Raw genomic sequence first — 17,186 nt, forward strand, 5'->3', positions numbered from 1 at the left:
AAATCGGACAGAAAATATAGTTTCTAGAAGCCCAAGAAGCAAAATCGGGAAATCAGTCTCTATGGGGTCTATATCAAAACATGGACCGATGAGCACCATTTTCGGCACACCTTTTTATGGTCCTCAAATACCTCTAGATTTCCAATTTCAGGCAAATCGGATGGTAAATATAGTTTCTAGAAGCCCTAAAAGCAAAATCGGGATATCGGTCTATATGGGGGCTATACCAAAACATGGACCGATGAGCACCATTTTTGGCACACCTTTTTATGGTCCTCATAAAAACTACGGTTTATATGGGGACTATATCAAAACTTGGACCGATATAGCCCATCTTCGAACTTGACCTGCCTGCAAACAAAAAACTAATCGGTGCCAAATTTCGGGACGATAGCGCCATTATTGAAGGCTGTAGCGTGATTACAACAGACAGACAGACAGACGGACAGACGGACATGCTTATATCGTCTTAGAATTTCTCCCTGATCAAGAATATATATACTTTATATAGTCGGAAATCGATATTTCGATGCGTTACAAACGGAATGACAAACTTATTATACCCCCGACACCATTTTATGGTGGTGGGTATAACAAATAATGCATTGATAAAAGGCATGCACCGTTCCAAAGATTTTATCTTTACACAAATGATTTTGGTATTGTATCCGAGCCAAAGAAGTGGAGAATTGATCTTAAGATAACTTTACGACAAAATTCTATTTAAAGTGTGAGTGTTGCGTACTTGATTATAGGAAACAAATTTGAATTTATTAGGTTTCGCAGCTTTTTTCTTCGTGTGCTACTAAAGTCCTTAAAAACGTGTTAACGAAAACATCATTTCCGAACTGACTCGACTTCAAGTAGAAATTATGCTCCAAAAAAGTATGTTCCAAAAAATTGAATAAAATGTAGGCCTATATAAATAAATAAATATTTTTTTTATGTTTATCACAAATGTGTAAGATTTGTCCACATGTATTTTTTTTGGCAACACTGTTGTGGTTTAGTGGTGTTTTTCTTAGCGCTATTAAAAATTTGAATAATTTTTGTGTTTTTTGCATGTAAAGAAAAGTTTAATTTGTGCCGGTCTATTTTAAATCATTCAGATAAGTGATTAGTTTGTTGAAAAGTTCAATGTTGGTTATTCCTCTGTGTAATTAATCTGTATTGTATTTATTCTCATTGGATTATTTGTCTGTTAAATAGTTTGTGTTAGTTTACAATAACAAGTGTGCTTTGCTTTCTTGTACCAGTTGTTTTGTTTTTGTACATGTAATTTTCTCAGTGGCTGTGGATATACACACATACATACATTATTATCAAGCGGTGTTGTCAATACTTGTATTGTTGATTTAGTGGTCAAACGGTTTTTGGCGTGTTTAGTTTTTTTGTGACATCTTATATTGAGGCAGTGGGATATTTTCATTTGAGTTTTGTTTCCAATTTCAGGCAAATCGGATGGTAAATATAGTTTCTAGAAGCCCTAAAAGCAAAATCGGGATATCGGTCTATATGGGGGCTATACCAAAACATGGACCGATGAGCACCATTTTTGGCACACCTTTTTATGGTCCTCAATTACCTCTATATTTCCAATTTCAGGCAAATTGGATAAAAACTATGGTTATTATAGGCCCAATTGGATTATTTGTCTGTTAAATAGTTTGTGTTAGTTTACAATAACAAGTGTGCTTTGCTTTCTTGTACCAGTTGTTTTGTTTTTGTACATGTAATTTTCTCAGTGGCTGTGGATATACACACATACATACATTATTATCAAGCGGTGTTGTCAATACTTGTATTGTTGATTTAGTGGTCAAACGGTTTTTGGCGTGTTTAGTTTTTTTGTGACATCTTATATTGAGGCAGTGGGATATTTTCATTTGAGTTTTGTTTCCAATTTCAGGCAAATCGGATGGTAAATATAGTTTCTAGAAGCCCTAAAAGCAAAATCGGGATATCGGTCTATATGGGGGCTATACCAAAACATGGACCGATGAGCACCATTTTTGGCACACCTTTTTATGGTCCTCAATTACCTCTATATTTCCAATTTCAGGCAAATTGGATAAAAACTATGGTTATTATAGGCCCAAGACTCCAAATCGGGAGGTTGGTTTATATGGGGGCTATATCAAAACATGGACCGATGCGGACCATTGTCGACACACCTCTTTATGGTCCCAAAATACCTCTAGATTTTCAATTTCATACAAATCGGATAGAAAATATTGTTTCTAGACGCGTAAGAAGCAAAATCGGGAGATCGGTCTATATGGGGGCTATACCAAAACATGGACCGATATGGACCATTTTCGACACACCTCTTTATAGTCCCACAATACCTATAGATTTCCAATTTCAGGCAAATCGGATGGTAAGTATAGTTTCTAGACGCCCAAGAAGCAAAATCGGGAGATCGGTCTATATGGGGGCTATATCAAAACATGGACCGATACGAACAATTTTCGACACACCTCCTTATGGTCCTAAAATACCTCTAGATTTTCAATTTCAGACAAATCGGATAGAAAATACTATTTCTAGACGCCTAAGAAGCAAAATCGGGAGATCTGTCTATATGGGGGCTATACTAAAACATGGACCGATACGGACCATTTTCGACACACCTCTTTATGGTCCCAAAATACCTCTAGATTTCTAATTTCAAGCAAATCTGATAAAAACTACGGTTTATATGGGGACTATATCAAAACTTGGACCGATATAGCCCATCTTCGAACTTGACCTGCCTGCAAAAAAAAACTAATCTGTGCCAAATTTCGGGACGATAGCGCCATTATTGAAGGCTGTAGCGTGATTACAACAGACAGACGGACAGACGGACATGCTTATATCGTCTTAGAATTTCTCCCTGATCAAGAATATATATACTTTATATAGTCGGAAATCGATATTTCGATGCGTTACAAACGGAATGACAAACTTATTATACCCCCGACACCATTTTATGGTGGTGGGTATAACAAATAATGCATTGATAAAAGGCATGCACCGTTCCAAAGATTTTATCTTTACACAAATGATTTTGGTATTGTATCCGAGCCAAAGAAGTGGAGAATTGATCTTAAGATAACTTTACGACAAAATTCTATTTAAAATGTGAGTGTTGCGTACTTGATTATAGGAAACAAATTTGAATTTATTAGGTTTCGCAGCTTTTTTCTTCGTGTGCTACTAAAGTCCTTAAAAACGTGTTAACGAAAACATCATTTCCGAACTGACTCGACTTCAAGTAGAAATTATGCTCCAAAAAAGTATGTTCCAAAAAATTGAATAAAATGTAGGCCTATATAAATAAATAAATATTTTTTTTATGTTTATCACAAATGTGTAAGATTTGTCCACATGTATTTTTTTTGGCAACACTGTTGTGGTTTAGTGGTGTTTTTCTTAGCGCTATTAAAAATTTGAATAATTTTTGTGTTTTTTGCATGTAAAGAAAAGTTTAATTTGTGCCGGTCTATTTTAAATCATTCAGATAAGTGATTAGTTTGTTGAAAAGTTCAATGTTGGTTATTCCTCTGTGTAATTAATCCGTATTGTATTTATTCTCATTGGATTATTTGTCTGTTAAATAGTTTGTGTTAGTTTACAATAACAAGTGTGCTTTGCTTTCTTGTACCAGTTGTTTTGTTTTTGTACATGTAATTTTCTCAGTGGCTGTGGATATACATACATACATACATTATTATCAAGCGGTGTTGTCAATACTTGTATTGTTGATTTAGTGGTCAAACGGTTTTTGGCGTGTTTAGTTTTTTTGTGACATCTTGTATTGAGGCAGTGGGATATTTTCATTTGAGTTTTGTTATAGTTTATTTTATAATTTGTATTTGGATTTCAACTTAATTTTATTTTGTTACTGAATTCACCATTTATGCTCGAATGAGGATTGTAAAATTGTTTCTGATGATGAGATTGTTATTGTATGCTGGCTTCGTGATGGGCATTGGCATTCGAGGTGTGCTGGATTGGCTGCAAGGGTGGTAGATGAGTTGTACGTTGGTAACAACGGTCTCAGATGGTGTTGTGTGAGATGTAAGAAGATTAGTGTGGAGTTCTATAACTTTTTTAGGGTGGCTACGTCTGAGGTAACTACGTTGACGTGTGACTTATGGGAGCTTTATTCGAACTTTGTGAAATTTTCGACGTTGTTTGATAGGTTTCCAGATCATTCGTCATTTGTTGCCTCTCCTGTATCGGGTACGAAACGGAAAAGGTCTTCGAAAAAGTCGTCGCCGAAGGAGGGTCGTACTAAGGTTGTTAGGACTGGTTCAGGGCTGCCGAAATCTGGTGTGGGATCATCAAGGGTTGGGGGTGCGTCAGCGGTTGTAAGGGGTACGAAGGATGCGATGCCTAGTGATTCCGGTACGTCGGAAGGTGGTGCCGAATCATCACTGCCCCGAGCGGCTGTGACTGCTCCTATTTCTTGTGATCCTCTCCAGGTATTGTAGCTGAACAGTCAACGCAAGCTCCTGTACCGCCGATTCCTTTGGTGACTGACTCGACTTCTTCGCGGGGTCGTGGGGTTGATTCAGGTTTGTCTCTCATAAGTTTCGCGATGCCTACTTTGTCGGATTGCCCTCAGCCTCAACCAAAAGGGGAAAAGCTCGAAGATACTCAATATGGCTGCCTCAAAGAGGGTAGTTTTTGTTTCTCGTTTTTTCCCCGGAGAAGACGGCTGAGGACATTGATTGTTATAGTAGGTCTAGGGTCGATAGTATATCGGGTTTTAGGACTATTAGGTTGAAGTCTCAGTTCTCTGAGAATAGATCTTCATTTAAGATTATTGTCGATACTGACCTCTTCGATACGCTGATAATCGTGATTTTTGGTCTCCTAGGGCATTCGTTAAGGAGTTTGTTGATCGGTCTGATAACATAGCTAGATTACCTAGCAGGCCTCCTCCATCTCCAAAAAACTGAGTGGCTCTTTTTCTATTGTTTATCAGAATGTCAGAGGGTTGAATACTAAAATTATCGAGGCTGTATACTGATAGTTTTGATTTTGAGTCTGCGGTTTTGGTTATGACTGAGACTTGGCTCAGACCATCGGAATATGATTCTGAGATTCTTTGTGGTCGTTACTTGGGAGCCACCGTGGTGCAATGGTTGTTGTTGTTGTAACAGTTTATTGTGATTTCATCCATTTTTATGTTATACGCTTTGGTACTTCAGCTTGTGGTCAGATCGAGGAACTCTGCGACTAAGGTGGGCTGCGTCCAGAGTGACCTGGCGCTAAGTCGGGTTGGTTTAGCTGGGCAAGAGAAAAGATGACGCGTGTCGTGTGGCCCTTGGTTGCAAATTGGACATACGTCAGCTACGCTGCTATCAATCACTGATAAATAGGAATTGAGGCGGCTGCACTTGCCTGATCTTAACTGGGCTAAAACTACCCTAGTCTACCGTGGGAGGTCTCTTTCCTCCGGTGCTATGGGCGGTGGACGGACTCCGAGAACAGGATTAACCTTGTAGCTTCTCACCGCTTCAGCTACAGTATCCTCATGAATCCTGTTCAAACCTGCCTGGTACGCTGCTTGATCTAGAGGTTCTCTTTTGTAGCGCTGGATCTCGCGCTCTAGATTATGTATATCAACCCTTACGTTCCTGGGTGGTGGTTGTGCATCCATGAGATGGTGGTTTGGATGATTACTGCGATAACAACCCAGGAGATACTGCTTTGACAACATGTAGTTGTGTCTACGCACAGGGATGATCTTTGTCTCCACATAAAGGTGATCCAGGGGTGTGCTGCGGAGACACCCAGTTGCAGTTCTAAGGGCAGCGTTCTGACAGGTTTGTTGTTATTCCACTGCGTATCACTAGTCTGCGGTGTCCACACTGGCGCTGCATAGTTTACCACTGACCGGCCAATTGCCTTATAGGTAGCTAACAAGGTTTCTTTGTCCGCACCCCAAGTACTGCCGGCAAGTGACTTGAGGACCTTGTTTCTACCACGGAGCTTATTACAAATTGCAGTGGCATGGGCAGACGACCTAAAAAGGCTGTCGAATGTGACCCCAAGAATCTTGGGGTAATTTGTGGTCGGAATTATTTCGCCATCGACACTAATATTCAACTGCCTGCGCACTTCTGCCGTCCATGTAGTGAATAGTGTGGCTGAGGATTTGGTGGGGGATATCCTCAAGTTTCTCGCAGTGAAATAACTGGTAAGATTAGCTAAGTAGACATTTAGACGATCGCAGATGTCATCAACATTGGGCCCAGATGCCAAGATTGTACAGTCATCCGCATATGATACAATCTCGACGCCGTCAGGTGGGCGTGGAATCGAGGACAGGTAGAGGTTAAACAGTGCCGGAGATATCACCCCACCCTGGGGAACTCCCTGTTTAACTCTACGGGGTTTTGACTTTTTGTCCCTGAATTCCACGTACGACTGGCGTCCACACATATAATTCAGCACCCAACGCTTCACTCCTGCCGGTAGGGACGTATTCTCGATGTCCTCAAATAATTTGGCATGGTTGACCGTATCGAATGCTTTCGATAGGTCAAGCGCCACGAGGACCGTCCTATGACACGGCCTGGGCTGATTAAGTCCCTTATTGATATGTGTCGAAATGGCATGTAAGGCTGTCGTCGTACTGTGTACCTTACGGAATCCATGTTGATGGTGGGCAGCTGGAAAATTCTCCACAAGGCTAGGGAGGAGTAGTGCCTCAAGTGTCTTGGCTACTGGCGAGAGAAGGGATATCGGTCTGTACGATTCACCTTTACTCGAGTCTTTGCCTGGTTTCAGTAGTGGAATCACCCTTCCCATCTTCCAGACATCGGGTATAATGAGTGATTCTAAGGACAAATTGAGGAGTCTGGTCAGGTACTCAACTCCCAGTATTCCCAGATGCTTCAACATTAGCATTGAAATTCCGTCGGGGCCCAGCGCCTTGGATGGTTTCGCGCTGTTGATGACACTGGTAACTTCGGCTACAGTAAATTGTGGTGTGTCGTCGGCTCGGAGACCACGACGTGTAGCTCTCCTTTTCGCTCTATCACTCTCGGGATGCTCGACAAACTGTCGGTTGAAGTATTTGGCGCATCTCTTCGGATCAGTCACAGTCACGTCGCCAAAGGTGACTGAAATCCCATCATCCCTTGTAGCGGGGTTCGAGAGGGCTCTAACTGTTGACCACAATTTACCAGTCCCTGTGCCTAAGTTACATTGCTTCAGGTGCTCTAACCAAGTGTTCCGCTTGTGCTCGTCGACTATCTTACTAATCTCTAGATTTAGTTCTATGATTTTAGGATCAGCAGGATTAGCACGACGGCGTTCATCCCGCTCGTCTGCGAGTCCCGCCGCTTCGGCTGGGAAGTTGGGCCTCACTTGGGCAATTCGACCAGCGGGTATGAAGCGAGCGGCTGCTGCGTTGATGATGTCCCGGAACGCCCTCTGGGCAACATAAACATGAGAGGGGAACGGGAGCTCACTGAAGCGGCGATCGGTGTAGTCTCTGAAGCCTTCCCAGTTGGCTTTCTTTTGATTAATAAACGTCCGGCGTTCAGAGGTTATGAAATCGAAGGGTCGGTTGATGGTGAGAATTATGGGGAGGTGGTCCGATCCCAATGAAATGACGGGTTGCCAGGAAACGTCATTTATCAGACCAGGCGACGCTAAAGATAAATCTGGCGAAATGCTGCAGTCACCCATAATCCTCGTGGGGCCTCTTCGTTCACCGTGCAAAATGTGGAGTCATCTATCTGCTCTGCCAAAGCTATGCCTCTCTGGTCATTACCTAGGAGAGAATGCCAAAGTTCATGGTGGGCATTAAAGTCTCCTAGAACCAATCGGTTATGCCCGCACAACAGCCACTCAATGTTTGGGCTATAACCTGGAGCACAGCTATCAACCGGCGGTATATACACATTGTATAGCTCTATCCCGGCAGCCCCAGACTTAACTGCTACCCCCATACATTCCATATATGGGTCACTAGTGTCTGGCACAAGCGGGATAGGTCTATACTGCACGGAACGGTGTAATATGAAAGCCAGGCCACCACCTCCACTTCTCGTGCGATCCTTTCGAAGCACATTGTATCCATAACAATAGCGTAGGCTGCAGGTGGAATTCAGCTTTGTTTCCTGGATCGCCGCGACCCTTATCCTTTTCCGATTCATAAAGTCCACGATCTCGCTAATCTTACCCCGGAGCCCGTTGCAATTAAATTGCAAAAACGATGCACTATCCGGAACTGGAACAACAATATTGGGTGTGAGATGCTGCGGCGGAGTATATTGTTGTACGGGAGATGTCGGGGGAGTCGCATAGTGAGACGACCCGCTGCTGCTATCGCTGGCACAGCATCCTGCCACGTAGTCAGTATGACTATACTCCCGCAGCGATGTTAAGCCGGAGCAGTTCCGGAAGTGCACCCACTCCAAGCACCGGTTACACCTGACCGCAACCGAACGGTGGTGGATCAGGTTTCGGCAGACTGAACAATACCATGGTCTGGGTTTCTCCTCTATCCCGGCTCGGACCAATAGCAAACGGAGAAGGCTTCCCGGGATGCACCTTCTCCAACACAAAAAGACGGACGAAACAACACGTACACTGATGTGGCAGCCGCTGGCCAATGGATGGGGTCCATCGGGTCGATCCGGTACACGGAACCCGCCGCCGTGGGATCGTGGTGGTGCAATGGTTAGCATGCCCGCCTTGCATACACAAAATCGTGGGTTCGATTCCTGCTTCGACCGAACTCCAAAAAGTTTTTCAGCGGTGGATTTACCCACCTCAGTAATGCTGGTGACACTTCTGAGGGTTTCAAAGCTTCTCTAAGTTGTTTCACTGCAATGTGGAACGCCGTTCGTACTCGGCTATAAAAAGGAGGTCCCTTGTCATTGAGCTTAACATGGAATCGGGCAGCACTAAGTGATAAGAGAGAAGTTGACCAATGTGGTATCACAATGGACTGAATAGTCTAAGTGAGCCTGATACATCGGGCTGCCACCTAACCTTGGTGTTCAGGAAGGATCGTATGGGTAGGATTGGTGGTGGAGTACTAATTGGTGTCCTGTGCACATTCCCATCTGATCGAATTGTTCTGGACGATGTTGATGGTATTGAATTCCTTGCGGTAAAGGTAGATGTTCTGGGATTTAGGTTATTCGTCACATGCTCATATATTCCTCCGGCTTCCGAGTATTCTATCTATGAGCGTCATTTTGTGGCAATAAATAGTATTATGTCTGTAATGAATGATTCGGACAGGATCGTGGTTTTGGGAGATTTTAATTTGCCTATGGTGTCTTGGCTCGACTTGACTGATACGGAGGCGTTGACTCCACTGACTACTTCTGGTGGAACGGTATGGGTGACGACTTTTTTGGATCTTTTTGTTGATGCTGGTTTGGATCAGATAAATGGAGTTTTTAATTTCTTTGGGAAGATTCTTGATTTGGTTTTTGTAGGCGATCCTAATAATTTTGATTTGTCCAGGCGTGATCCTATTTCTTATCCTGAGGATAGGTATCACCCTGCTTTCTCTCTTTGCCTCTTGGATGTTGCTCATGGGTCTCAAATGGTTGCTGCTCGGGATGAGGTATTTCTTGAATTCGCTTCTTTCGGGTGTTGACTGGGGCTCTATTTGTAGGGTTGATCGGTTGTCTGATATCGATATGGCTGTTGATAATTTCTACAAGGTTGGACGGTTTTGTGTCGCGGACTGGTCCTAGGCGAAGGGTGTATATGTCTAGGAGTCGGCCATGGTATTCTCCTGTGTTGACGAGACTCAGGAATGATAGGAATATATCTGATTTTGATTATGCTCGGTACTCTGTCGCTAGGTATATTTATAATATGGAATCAAGAGCGTGTTATGTTCGTTACATTGATAAGGTTAGATGGGATTCCTGGGATAATTCTGAGGTTTTGCTCCGAATGTCTCTCTGCTCCATTGTTGATATTATTTAGTAGTTCATTGAGGTTCGGTTATTTCCCTCTAAGATGGATGAGCTCTTTTGTCGTACCACTTCATAAGTCGGGGAGCCCCTTTGATGTGGGTAATTATAGGGGGATAGCAAAATTGAGTGCTATTCCCAAGGTTTTTGAAAAGATGGTGACTGATGTTTTGTCGCATGGCATTTCTTCGATACTGGATCCCTGCCAGCATGGTTTTCGTAAGGGCCTATCGACTACTATGAACTTGGTGGAATTTACTTCTCATGTTGTTAATCAGTTTGTTGTTGGGAATCAGACTCATGTTATTTATACAGATTTTAGTAAGGCTTTTGACCGGGTGAATCATAAGCTCTTGTTATATAAGCTGAATGGGATTGGATTGGCCATTACACTTTTGGCTTGGATTTCGTCGTATCTTGATTGCCGTACACAGATTGTGTTTTTTGTGATTCCTATTCAAGGTGCTTTGATGTCCCGTCAGGTGTGCCTCATGGTAGTCATTTGGGTTCTGTCTTATTTTTGTTATTTATAAACTTATTTATTATTTATAAAGTTAACTAGGATTTTGATGTATGCTGATGACGTTAGGTTATTCTCCTCGTTTGATAATTCTAGTCAGGTGCATTTATTACAAGGTGATTTGGATAGCTTTGATGATTGGTGTCGGGTAAATCTGATGCATTTGAAATTGAGGAAATGCAAGTTTATGCGATTCTTTAGGTTTAGGCCTATTGATGTTCGGTATAGTATACGGGGCTCGTTATTGGAAGAGGTTGATTCTTTTTGTGATCTTGGCATTGTTATGGATCGTGGCTTAATTTTAATGGTCATATTGATTCGATGGTGAGTAAGGCGTAGGTTAGGCTAGGTTAGGTTAAAGTGGCAGAGAGATTTGCGGCAGTCGATGGCCGTTTTCGAGTTGAGGAACGCAGAGTCCAAGGATTTTATTGCAGGTTGACAGTCTGAGTATATATTTGCTATTGTCAAAAAAAGTTAAAATGTTGTTCCTGTCTTGCTGAATGCACCTGAGATACACAAGCACGCCATACGCCGAACTTTGTCTAAACTTGTCGGCTGGTGAAGTGCCGGCCACCAGACTACAACACCATATAGCATTATAGGTCTAACCACTGCCGTGTATAGCCAATGTACAATTTTTGGTTTTAGTTCCCACTTTTTCCCTATTGCCTTTTTGCACGAGTATAAAGCTACCGTTGCTTTCCTCGCCCTTTCTTCAATATTAAGCTTAAAGTTCAGCTTCCTGTCCAAAATAACGCCAAGGTATTTTGCACACTCCCTAAAGGGAATTTCAATACCCCCTAAGGAAATGGGCCTAACCGTGGGAATTTTGCGATCTTTGCAGTACATGACTAGTTCTGTCTTTGCAGGATTTACCCCAAGACCATTATCTTTCGCCCATTTCTCAGTCATCCGGAGGGCTCTCTATATAATATCTCTAACTGTTGATCGGAATTTTCCCCTGACTGCTAGCGCCACATCATCTGCGTATGCCACCACTTGTATCCTTTCTTTTTCTAGGGAAACCAGAAGGTCGTTTATAGCAACATTCCAAAGAAGAGGTGATAGAACTCCTCCTTGAGGAGTGCCTCTGTTCACATACCTTTGTATGTTTGCTTATCCTAGTGTGGCTAAAATGCGTCTCTTCCTTAGAAGTTCGTCTAACAGCCTAAGTATACCTGGATCAACATTCAGAGTTGTCAGTCCATTTAATATCGAGCTCGGATGGACGTTATTGAACGCCCCTTCGATGTCTAGAAATGCCACGATTGTGTATTCTTTGACAGATAGTGAGCTTTCAATAAAGCTGACTAGTTCATGTAATGCGGTCTCAGTAGACCTGCCCTTCGAGTATGCATGTTGTCGTTTCAAGAGCAAACTTGAATCGACGCTAGTTCTAAGATAAATATCTATCATCCTCTCCAGAGTCTTAAGTAGGAATGATGATAAGCTGATTGGTCGAAAATCCTTTGCATTCGAGTGAGAGGCTTTTCCTGCTTTAGGTATGAAAACGACTTTTGATGACCTCCACTTTCGTGGAATATATGCTAAGTTGATACATCCTATATATATCGCCGACAACCAGGGGATAATTCTGTCAGCCACCGCTTGTAACTCCGCCGGAGTAATTCCATCATTTAGCGCCATCTTATTCTAGTTTCCGATACAATTTCCTCGACAGGAAACGACCGCTGAGCAACTGTGGCACCGCCAGTACATGGTTCAACCGTCTGATTTCCAGGAAAATGTGTGTCCAATAGTACCTCCAGCGTCTCCTCACTGGACGTTGTCCAATTGCCCACCGATGTTTTAATGAAACCTGGAGCGGAGCTCGTGGATGCTAGCACCTTCCGTAGTCTGGAAGCCTCGGACGTATTCTCAAGGCTGCTGCAGTAATCATTCCAAGAATTATGCTGAGTCTTTCTCAGTTCTCGCTTGTATCCTGTCAGATTCTTCTTGTAAGCGTCCCAATCCACAGGAGCTCTGGTGGACTTTGCTTTGTTGAAGAGCTTCCTGCACGATTTCCTCATATTATCTAACTCCGTAGACCACCATGGTGGTCGATTTTTCCCCCTTGGCTTCCCTTTAGGGCATGCAGCTTTCAATGAAATGTTGAAGGCCTTAGTAATCCTCTCCACTGCGTGTTCTTTAACTTGCACAGTGCTCATATTTGTCTCTGGTATTTCCGGTATCATCATATTGAATTTCCCTCTAAGATGGATGAGCTCTTTTGTCGTACCACTTCATAAGTCGTGGAGCCCCTTTGACTGATGTTTTGTCGCATGGCATTTCTTCGATACTGGATCCCTGCCAGCATGGTTTTCGTAAAGGCCTATCGACTACTATGAACTTGGTGGAATTTACTTCTCATGTTGTTAATCAGTTTGTTGTTGGGAATCAGACTCATGTTATTTATACAGATTTTAGTAAGGCTTTTGACCGGGTGAATCATAAGCTCTTGTTATATAAGCTGAATGGGATTGGATTGGCCAGTACACTTTTGGCTTGGATTTCGTCGTATCTTGATTGCCGTACGCAGATTGTGTTTTTTGTGATTCCTATTCAAGGTGCTTTGATGTCCCGTCAGTTGTGCCTCATGGTAGTCATTTGGGGTCTGTCTTTTTTTGTTATTTATAAACGATTTACCTCAGTCCGTAGTTAACTAGGATTTTGATGTATGCTTATGACGTTAAGTTATTCTCCTCGTTTGATAATTCTAGTCAAGTGCATTTATTACAAGGTGATTTGGATAGCTTTGATGATTGGTGTCGGGTAAATCTGATGGATTTGAAATTGAGGAAATGCAAGTTTATGCGATTCTTTAGGTTTAGGCCTATTGATGTTCGGTATAGTATACGGGGCTCGTTATTGGAAGAGGTTGATTCTTTTTGTGATCTTGGCATTGTTTTGAATCGTAGGCTTAATTTTAATGGTCATATTGATTCGATGGTGAGTAAGGCGTGGGTTAGGCTAGGTTAGGTTAGGTTAGGTTAAAGTGGCAGCCCGATTAAGATTCAGGTTCACTTAGACTATTCAGTCCATTGTGATACCACATTAACTAAAAGTACCTATTACATATGGGCACTTCTAGTTTTAACCGTTGAACCTTCTCGATTATTTTCTTCTGTTGAACCAACCAGATTGTTCCAAAAACATTAGCAGACTGCTTAAGTTAACGTTTTCCAGGTCCGCCAGTAATCTGAAGCTATATGCCCCTAAAATTTGCTTACGCCTTACGCCTCACAAGAGGTGTTTTATTGATACCTTTTCCTCCGCATCATGACAGCTCATACAATAGTCATTATACTTCGCACCAATAGTTTTTGCAAAATCGCCTATCAGGCAGCGACCCGTTATAGCAGATATCAGGAGTGATATCTGGCGTCTCGAGAACACTAGCATATCTAGTGTGCGGTTTAAGTTTAAATGGGGCCATATTTGCTTGGTGTCGTTACAACCCTTACAATTCTCCCATCGAACATTTGCCATCATGACAGCCTTCTCACGCAGTAAGAGCTTGCAGGTAGCCAGAGGCATACCAACAGATTCTAGTTCCCCTGGAATATGTAAGGTAGTTCCTAGCCTTGCTAGCTCATCTGCTTCGCAGTTCCCCGGTATGTTCCTATGGCCAGGCACCCATATTAGGTGAATATTGTGCTGCTCAGCCATCTCATTGAGAGATTTGCGGCAGTCGATGGCCGTGTTCGAGTTGAGGAACGCAGAGTCCAAGGATTTTATTGCAGGTTGACAGTCTGAGTATATATTAATGCCAATATTACTTGGAGCATTACTTCTCAGCCAATTCACCACTTCTCTTATTGCTAATATTTCAGCCTGAAAACACTACAGTGATCAGGTAATCTTTTCGCTATTCGAAGTTCCAGATCTTTAGAATATACTCCGAAACCCACTTGGCCATCCAATTTGGAGCCATCAGTGTAGAAATCTATATATCTTTTATTCCCCGGGGTCCGTGTACACCACGCCTCACTGTTGGGGATTTGAGTCTCAAACTTTTTGTCGAAAAGTGAACTCGCCAAAGTGTAATCCACTACGTTAGGCACATCTGGCATTATTTTGAGGACCGAACTGTGAACGTAACTTGTTTCCGACCACAGCGATAGCTCGCGCAACCGCACAGCCGTTGTTGCCGCTGATTGTTTGGCCAAAATGTCTAAATGCAATAGATGCAGTATGACATTAAAGGTGGAATTACATACCATACGGTCATGCGTGCGTACGTTGTATTCGAATGCGTTGACGAATACGATTCTTCAATTGAGTTACACAGCATGCGTCGGAGCACCAATGAATTTGCTGATTACATTCCTTGCCTCTGCGCTTTTTGTTATGTTTTTGTACTCTACGCACTTTTTATAGCATAGGACTTTATGTATTTTAACTTCAATCAATAATTTCTCGTCCATATTTTAGATAGTTTTTCCTTTCTTGATTTGTTTACATGTTTTCAACCCACCCGACGCATTGTACAATTAAAAGTTCGTCAACTTTATGCGTCATATGCATACGTTACTTTTGTCGTGTAACTCAAATAATTGTAGTTCCAACATTTTAACTTTTTTTGACAATAGCATATAACGTACGCACGCATGACCGCATGGTATGTAATTCCACCTTAAGGGAGTTTGTTCCTGTCTTGCTGAATGCACCTGAGATACACAAGCACGCCATACGCCGAACTTTGTCTAAACTTGTCGGCTGGTGAAGTGCCGGCCACCAGACTACAACACCATATAGCATTATAGGTCTAACCACTGCCGTGTATAGCCAATGTACAATTTTTGGTTTTAGTCCCCACTTTTTTCCTATTGCCTTTTTGCACGAGTATAAAGCTACCGTTGCTTTCCTCGCCCTTTCTTCAATATTAAGCTTAAAGTTCAGCTTCCTGTCCAAAATAACGCCAAGGTATTTTGCACACTCCCTAAAGGGAGTGTGGGTATTGAAATTCCCTTTAGGAAATGGGCCTAACCGTGGGAATTTTGCGATCTTTGCAGTACATGACTAGTTCTGTCTTTGCAGGATTTGCCCCAAGACCATTATCTTTCGCCCATTTCTCAGTCATCCGTAGGGCTCTCTGTATAATATCTCTAACTGTTGATCGGAATTTTCCCCTGACTGCTAGCGCCACATCATCTGCGTATGCCACCACTTGTATCCTTTCTTTTTCTAGGGAAACCAGAAGGTCGTTTATAGCAACATTCCAAAGAAGAGGTGATAGAACTCCTCCTTGAGGAGTGCCTCTGTTCACATACCTCTGTATGTTTGCTTGTCCTAGTGTGGCTGAAATGCGTCTCTTCCTTAGAAGTTCGTCTAACAGCCTAAGTATACCTGGATCAACATTCAGAGTTGTCAGTCCATTTAATATCGAGCTCGGATGGACGTTATTGAACACCCCTTCGATGTCTAGAAATGCCACGATTGTGTATTCTTTGACAGATAGTGAGCTTTCAATAAAGCTGACTAGTTCATGTAATGCGGTCTCAGTAGACCTGCCCTTCGAGTATGCATGTTGTCGTTTCGAGAGCAAACTTGAATCGACGCTAGTTCTAAGATAAATATCTATCATCCTCTCCAGAGTCTTAAGTAGGAATGATGATAAGCTGATTGGTCGAAAATCCTTTGCATTCGAGTGAGAGGCTTTTCCTGCTTTAGGTATGAAAACGACTTTTGATGCCCTCCACTTTCGTGGAATATATGCTAAGTTGATACATCCTATATATATCGCCGACAACCAGGGGATAATTCTGTCAGCCACCGCTTGTAACTCCGCCGGAGTAATTCCATCAGGTCCGGGGGATTTGAATGATCCAAAGCTATTTAGCGCCATCTTATTCTAGTTTCCGATACAATTTCCTCGACAGGAAACGACCGCTGAGCAACTGTGGCACCGCCAGTACATGGTTCATCCGTCTGATTTCCAGGAAAATGTGTGTCCAATGGTACCTCCAGCGTCTCCTCACTGGACGTTGTCCAATTGCCCTCCGATGTTTTAATGAAACATGGAGCGGAGCTCGTGGATGCTAGCACCTTCCGTAGTCTGGAAGCCTCGGACGTATTCTCAATGCTGCTGCAGTAATCATTCCAAGAGTTATGCTGAGTCTTTCTCAGTTCTCGCTTGTATCCTGTCAGATTCTTCTTGTAAGCGTCCCAATCCACAGGAGCTCTGGTGGACTTTGCTTTGTTGAAGAGCTTCCTGCACGATTTCCTCATATTACCTAACTCCGTAGACCACCATGGTGGTCGATTTTCCCCCTTGGCTTCCCTTTAGGGCATGCAGCTTTCAGTGAAATGTTGATGGCATTAGTAATCCCCTCCACTACGTGTTCGATAACGTGCACAGTGCTCATATTTGTCTCTGGTATTTCCGGTATCATCATATTGAACGATTCCCTATACCTATTCCAGTCAGCTTTCCTAACATTTGGCGGAAATATGGTCTTGGTGGTATGAACATCAAATTTGAAACTGATGTGGCGATGATCTGAGAAGCTGTGTTCAATTAAAACCTGCCACTCAGCTATCATTTCATTCAGTTCTTGCGAAGGCATCTCCCTTGTTGCAAACTACCAGTTGGGGCATCTCCCTTGTTGCAAATAAACTCTATTAGCGACTCTCCCCTTGCATTAGTATCACTACTTCCCCATATACTATGATGCGCATTCGCATCGCATCCCATAATGAGTTTCGTCTTTGTT

At 42.6% G+C, this 17,186-nt stretch overlaps 1 protein-coding gene across 1 annotated transcript in view; it reads right to left on the reverse strand.

Moving 5' to 3' along the window:
• The window catches only part of Cdk5alpha (Cdk5 activator-like protein), a 173,657-nt gene that overhangs the window by 61,884 nt on the left and 94,587 nt on the right, over positions 1–17,186 (reverse strand). The gene's annotated exons all lie outside the window — the stretch shown is intronic.

The sequence above is a fragment of the Haematobia irritans genome, chromosome 2 (genome assembly GCF_050003625.1).
Source record: "Haematobia irritans isolate KBUSLIRL chromosome 2, ASM5000362v1, whole genome shotgun sequence".
Taxonomy (NCBI): Eukaryota; Metazoa; Arthropoda; class Insecta; order Diptera; family Muscidae; genus Haematobia; species Haematobia irritans.